Raw genomic sequence first — 6,321 nt, 5'->3', positions numbered from 1 at the left:
AAATGTAGGTTTGCCTTTCCTTAACCTATCTCCTTAAGTTATACAGTTAGTTCCTACATTTCTCCGCAATCCAGACTGATCTTCCCCGAGGTTGTTTTGTACCAATTTTTCCATCCTCCCGTATAGAATTTGTGTTGGCATTTTGCAATTGTGATTTATTAAACTGTTAGCACTTGCTCTCTTTGGAATTAGATTTATTATATTCTTCTTGAAGTCTTGGGGTATTTTGCCTGTCATATATATTGCACACCGGCTGTCTCTCCCAAGACTATCAGTAGTTCTGACAGAAAGTCCTCTACTCCTGCGGCCTTGTTTCGACTTAGGCCTTCCAGTGCTCTGTCAAATTCTTGTCATAGTATCATAGCTCCCACCTCATCTTGAACTAACTCCTCTTCTGTTTCTATAATAATGCCACCACATACATCTGCCTCTTACAGACCCAGTATATACTTCGTCTATCTTTCAGCTTTCCTTTCTTTCCTTGGGACTGGTTTTCCATCTGAGCTCTTGATACTCATGTAGCTGCTTTTTTCGTTTCTCCAAAGGCTTCTTTAATTTTCCTGTACACAGTATCTATCTTTCCCCAACTGATATTTGCTTCTAAATCCTTCCATTTTTCGTCTAGTCATTCCTGCTTAGTCATTTTGCCCTTCCTGTCAATCTCATTTTTTAGACATTTGTGTTTCATTTCGCCTGATTCATTTACTGCATTTTTATATTCCCTCATTTCATCAGTTATTTTCAGTATTTCCTGTAGTTGCTACTGACCATATAGCAGAGATGCCGAGTCGCAGATAGCCACAACAAAAAGACTCTCACAAAATAAGCTTTCCACCAACAAGGTCTTTGTCAAAAATAGACAACCCCCCCCCCTGCCCCCCACAATCACACACACAAACGCAACTAACGCACACATGACCACAGTCTTTGGTAGCTGAAGCCAAACTATGAACAGCAACGCGTGATGGGAGAGGCAACTGAGTGGGGGTAAGGAAGAAGCCAGGGCAGCGAGGGGGAGGGATAGCAGGGTAAAAGTGGAGGATGGTAAACTGCTTTTCATAATATTGTACATTCCATCCTGGATTTTCCATTGTTCAGTATCTCCTGCATTATCCAGGGATGTCAATTAAAATGGTTCAAATGGCTCTGAGCACTATGGAACTTGGCATCTGAGGTCATCAGTCCCCCTAGAACTTAGAACTACTTAAACCTAAGGACATCACACACATCCATGCCTGAGGCAGGATTCCAATCTGCGACCGTAGTGGTTGTGCGGTTCCAGACTGAAGCGCCTAGAACCGCTCGGCCAAGATGTCAATTAGGTCTTGCCTTTTCACCTCTGCTACCTTCACTATTTTATTTCTCAAAACTACCAATTCCTCTTCTACTGTATTCCTTTCTTCTGATACTAAAATGTAGACTTTCATGGCCGGAAATGTCATGTCCATTATAATTATCTGGGCTGTTATGCTGTGGTCGGTTGATGAATTCTGTGTCAATTCCCAACGTTTTGTCCCCATCTGTGGAGGACATCTTCAAGATCTTTAAGATGTCCTCCCACAGACGGGGATGAAATGCTGGGAATTGACACGGAATTCATCAACCGACCACGGCATAACAGCCCGAATAATTATAATGGATATTCCTTTCTTCTGTTCTTGTTGATCATTCCCTAACATTCTCCCTGGAACTCTCAACATCTGGTTCTTTCAACTTATCCAGGTCCCATGTCCTTAATTTCCTAGATTTTTTGCAATTGCTTCATTTTTGATCTACAGTTTATAACCAACAAATTGTGGTCAGAGTGCACATCTGCACCTATAAATTTCTTAAAATTTAAAATCTGGTTCTGAAATCGCTGTGTTACCATTACATAATGAACCTCAAACCTTTCAGTGTCTAAAGGTCTCTTTTCAAGTACACAACCTTCGTTCATGTTTCTTCAATCCAGTGTTAGTGATAATTAAACTATGCTCTGAGCAAAAATTCTTCTAGGCAGCTTCCTCTTTCATTCCTTTCCCCCAATCCATATTCATGTACTACTTTTCCTTCTCTTCCTTTTCCGATTATAAATTCCAGTTCCCCACCACTATTAAATTTTCACCTCCCTTAACTATCTGAATAATTTCTTTTATCCCATCATACATTTATTCATTCTCTTTATCATCAGCCGAGCTAGTTGGCATACACATTTTTACAACTGTGGTGAGCATGGGCTCTGTGTCTATCTTGGCTGCAATAATTTGCTCACTGTGCTATTCATAGTAGCATACTCACACTCCTATTCTGTTAGTAATCATTAAACTTACTGCTGCATTACATCTATTTGATTTCGAATTTATAACCCATATCACTGGGAAAAATTATGGCTGTTGTTTTCCCTTTTTTTTTTTTCAGCAGCACAGTAAGGCCATTTTGGTTGTGTTGCAAGTCTAGGTCAGTCAATATCCAGACTCTTGTCAATCTCCAAACTCTTGCCCCTGCAACTACTGGAAAGGCTGCTGCCTCTCTTCAGGGACCACATGTTTGTCTGCCCTCTCAACAGAATCCCTCCACTGCGGTCGCACCTACGGTACAGCTATCTGTATCGCTGACTCTGTATGAGTCCCAATTTCTCTTATCTTTGTGGTCTTTGCGAGAAATGTACGCTGGCAGCTGGAGAATCGTTCTGCAGTCTGCTTCAAATGCTGGTTCTCTTAATTTTCTCAATAGTGTTCTGTGAAAAGAGTGTGGTCTTCTCTGCTGGGATTCCCACTTGAGTTCATGAAATATCTCTGTAATACCTGCATGTTGATCAAACCTACCAGTAACAAATCTAGCAGTCTGCCGCTGTATTGTTTGAATGTCTTCCTTTAATTCGAACAGGTTGGGATCCCAAACACTTGTACAGTAATGAAGTATGAGTCGCACCAGTATCCTACAGGAGGTCTGCTTCACACATGAAGCACATTTTTCCAAAATTCTGCCAATAGACTGAAGTTGACCATTCACCTTCTCTACTACTGTCCTGAAATGCTCATTCCATTTTGTACTGCTTTGCAGTGTTACTCTTAGATATTTAATCAATGTGACTGTGTCAAGTAATGCACTACTAATGCTATATTCGAACATTACAGGATTGTTTTTGCTACTTATCTACATTATCTTACATTTTTCTACATTTAGAGCAAGCTGCAATTCATCACACCATCTAGAAATTTGTTCCAAGTCATCTTCTATACACCTACAGTCACTCAATGCTGATGCCTTTCCATACACCACAGCACATCACCAAACAGATGCAGACTGCTGCTCACCCTGTCCATCAGACATTTGTGTATACAGAGAACAAGAGCAGACCTACCACACTTGCCCTGGACACCTCTGATGATATTCTTGTCTCTGATGAACACTCACCGCCGAGGACAATGTACTGCGTTCTACAGCTTAAGAAGTCTTTGAGCCACTAACATATCTGGGAACCTATTTGGCATGCTCATACCTATGTTAACAGTGTGCGGTGGCCCACTGTGTCGAAGGCTTTCTGGAAATTTAGGAATATGGTACCCACCTGTTGTCCTTCACCCACAGTTTGCACAACTAACTGAGTTTCATATGAGTAGTCCATGCAGATGGGAGGTTGCTTCCTTATTGATGCAGCAAGGGCCACACTGTGCAGAATAAACATATTGGTCTGTAATTTTGAGGTTCCATTCTCTTACCCTTCTTATATACAAGAGTCACCTGCAATTTTTCCAGTCATTTGGGACTTTGCATTGGGCGAGAGATTTGCCTCTGTCTTTGTAAGGGGCCAATGTAATAGAGTAACATCTCTAAAACCAAACTGGGATTCCACCTGAGCCTGGGGACCTATTTGTTCTCAACTCTTGAGTTTCTTCTCTATACGAGTGATGTTTATTACTATGTCCTCCTATGGGACTCTGTACAATAGTCAAACAATGGTAAGTTTGTATGATCCTCTTGCATGAATGCTTTCTTAAATGTGAGATTAAAAATTTGGGTTTCCTTTTACTCTCTTCTATTGCCACACCACACTAGTCAAGGAGTGACTCGATAGAAGCCTTCAACCTGCTTAACAACTGATGTTACAGACCACAATTTCCTCAGGTTGTCGCAAGATCTTATGCTAATATATGACAGTGGTAGCTGTATGTTTCATGCTTCGATCTTTTAAAAGATGCACAAAGTTGTAAAAAATTTTGCCTGTTGTCATTTACGGATTCCTTCTTGAACCATGAGTGCCACAGTCTCTGCTTCCTCAGCAGCTTCTGAATTTTGTTACTAAACCGTGTGAGTCTTTTCCACCCTGAATTCACTTATGCAGCATATACTTCTCCAAGGCATGATTTACAATCTGCTTAAGCTTTGCCCACAATTCCTCTATATACATCATAATGGAATGAATCCTGAGATGCTAACAACTACTTATCTGATCTTGCTATCAAAAACACTCTCCCACTCTCTTTGATTGATTTATTAACTTTAGTAATCACTGTTGCTATGACCACTAATTCTTGTCTCTACATTGACACCACTGATAATGTCAGAGCTGTTTGAAGCCACAAGGTCTAAATATGAGGTCTGTTCAAAAAATTATGGAACATTCATATTTTTGTGCCAATGGTGTGTTGGAGCAAAATGCAGCTGGCATTCCTGGACACACCTGTGTTTAATGTGTAACTGCCAGAAGTTCCGTTGTGTTGTATGTAGAACGTTGTGTTACACAATTTGTGAATTTTGAAATGGCAGAGTTCAAGGAGCAAAGTGTCTGCATTACAGAGACACACCTAATGTTGCAGGAAGCCAGCAGTGATGAATTCTTAAGCCTTTCTCGGGGTTAAGAATGATTCACATGGTTTAAAAATGGCCAGACAGAAGTTAATGATCCTCGTTCAGGATGCCCTTTGATGTCTACTGACTACGCTCTTGACAGGAACGTCAATGAAATTGTGCATGCCAATGGAAGACTGACTGAGAGATTGCAAAAGAATGTAACATTTCAGTTGGATCATGTAATGAAATCCTGACATAGCATCTTGGAACTGCCTAGTTCATCCCACAGCTCATGAGATAAGACCAGAAAGATCTTTGCCTTGTAATCTGTGAAGAACTTTTGGATCATACAAATGATAATGAGATGTTCCTTAAGAGAATCATAATGCGTTATGAGACGTGGATCTATGATTACGAAGTTGAGACCAAGGTTCAATCTTCACAATGGGTCGAGAAAGGTTCTCCAAGCCCAGAAAAAGCTTGTCACGTCAGGTCAAATGTCAAAGTCATGCTGATAGTTTTCTTTGACTTTGAAGGACTAGTTCATCGTGAATTCATGCCAAATGGACAAACTGTTAATCGATGGTACTATCAGGATGTGTTGCAATGCTTGCAAGATAATGTGAGAAGGAAACAGCCTGAAATGTGGTGAGACAAATCATGGCTCTTGCATCACGATAACATACAGTCATCCCTGTCGGTGTGTGACTATTGCACAAAAAACAAAATCACTGTGCTGCCTCATCCTCCGTACTCGTCAAACCTGGCCCCTGTTGACTTTTTTTTTTTCTCCGAAGTTGAAAACCGCCTTGAAAGGACCAAGATTTGCAACAATAAATGAGATAAAAGAAAATCCGCAGAGAATGCTTTGTGCAATCTAGCAAGAGGTGTACTAAGACTGCTTCCATAAGTGGAAGCAGCCTTGGGAGTAATGTATCAATTGTGAATGAGAGTGTTTTGGAGATTATGCACAAGAAGTAAAAGGTAAGTGTAGAAAAATTTTGTGGAAAAAGTTCCAGAATTTTTCTGATCAGACCTGATATTTCCACTGTGTGTGGGCTGTTGAGCTAGCTGTTTTGAGACAGTTTTTGGAAAATGTGTTCAAAAGCACTTCACAAGACTGCCTGCTCATACTACCTGCAATAAATCGACAGATGTTCCAGTCTACACTTGATAGGTTAAAGTCACCTCCAACTAATATTAAATTGGCTGGGTGGGTGTTTCTGTGCTTGAATGATTCCAAAAATGTCACAGCAGAATTGGGTTGCCGGTAAAAACATCTGATATCGAACATAAGTTCACCTAGACCTGTTACACGAGTCCAGATAATTTCACAAAGACTCAAACTGGGCCTCGATAGGCAGAATATTTTTGTCAACTGCAATGAACACTCCCACTCCTATGGCGTCTAATCTGTCTTTTCAATATACCTTCACCAAATATTTCAGACCTCTCTACTTCAGGTTTCAGATAGCTCTCAGTTCCTGCAATAATTTGAACACAGCAACTTTCCTAAAGAGCAGTAAATTCGGGAACTTCCAAATACAA

The sequence above is a fragment of the Schistocerca piceifrons genome, chromosome 4, assembly GCF_021461385.2.
Source record: "Schistocerca piceifrons isolate TAMUIC-IGC-003096 chromosome 4, iqSchPice1.1, whole genome shotgun sequence".
In the NCBI taxonomy this organism is placed as follows: Eukaryota; Metazoa; Arthropoda; class Insecta; order Orthoptera; family Acrididae; genus Schistocerca; species Schistocerca piceifrons.
This window is presented reverse-complemented; position numbering follows the sequence as displayed.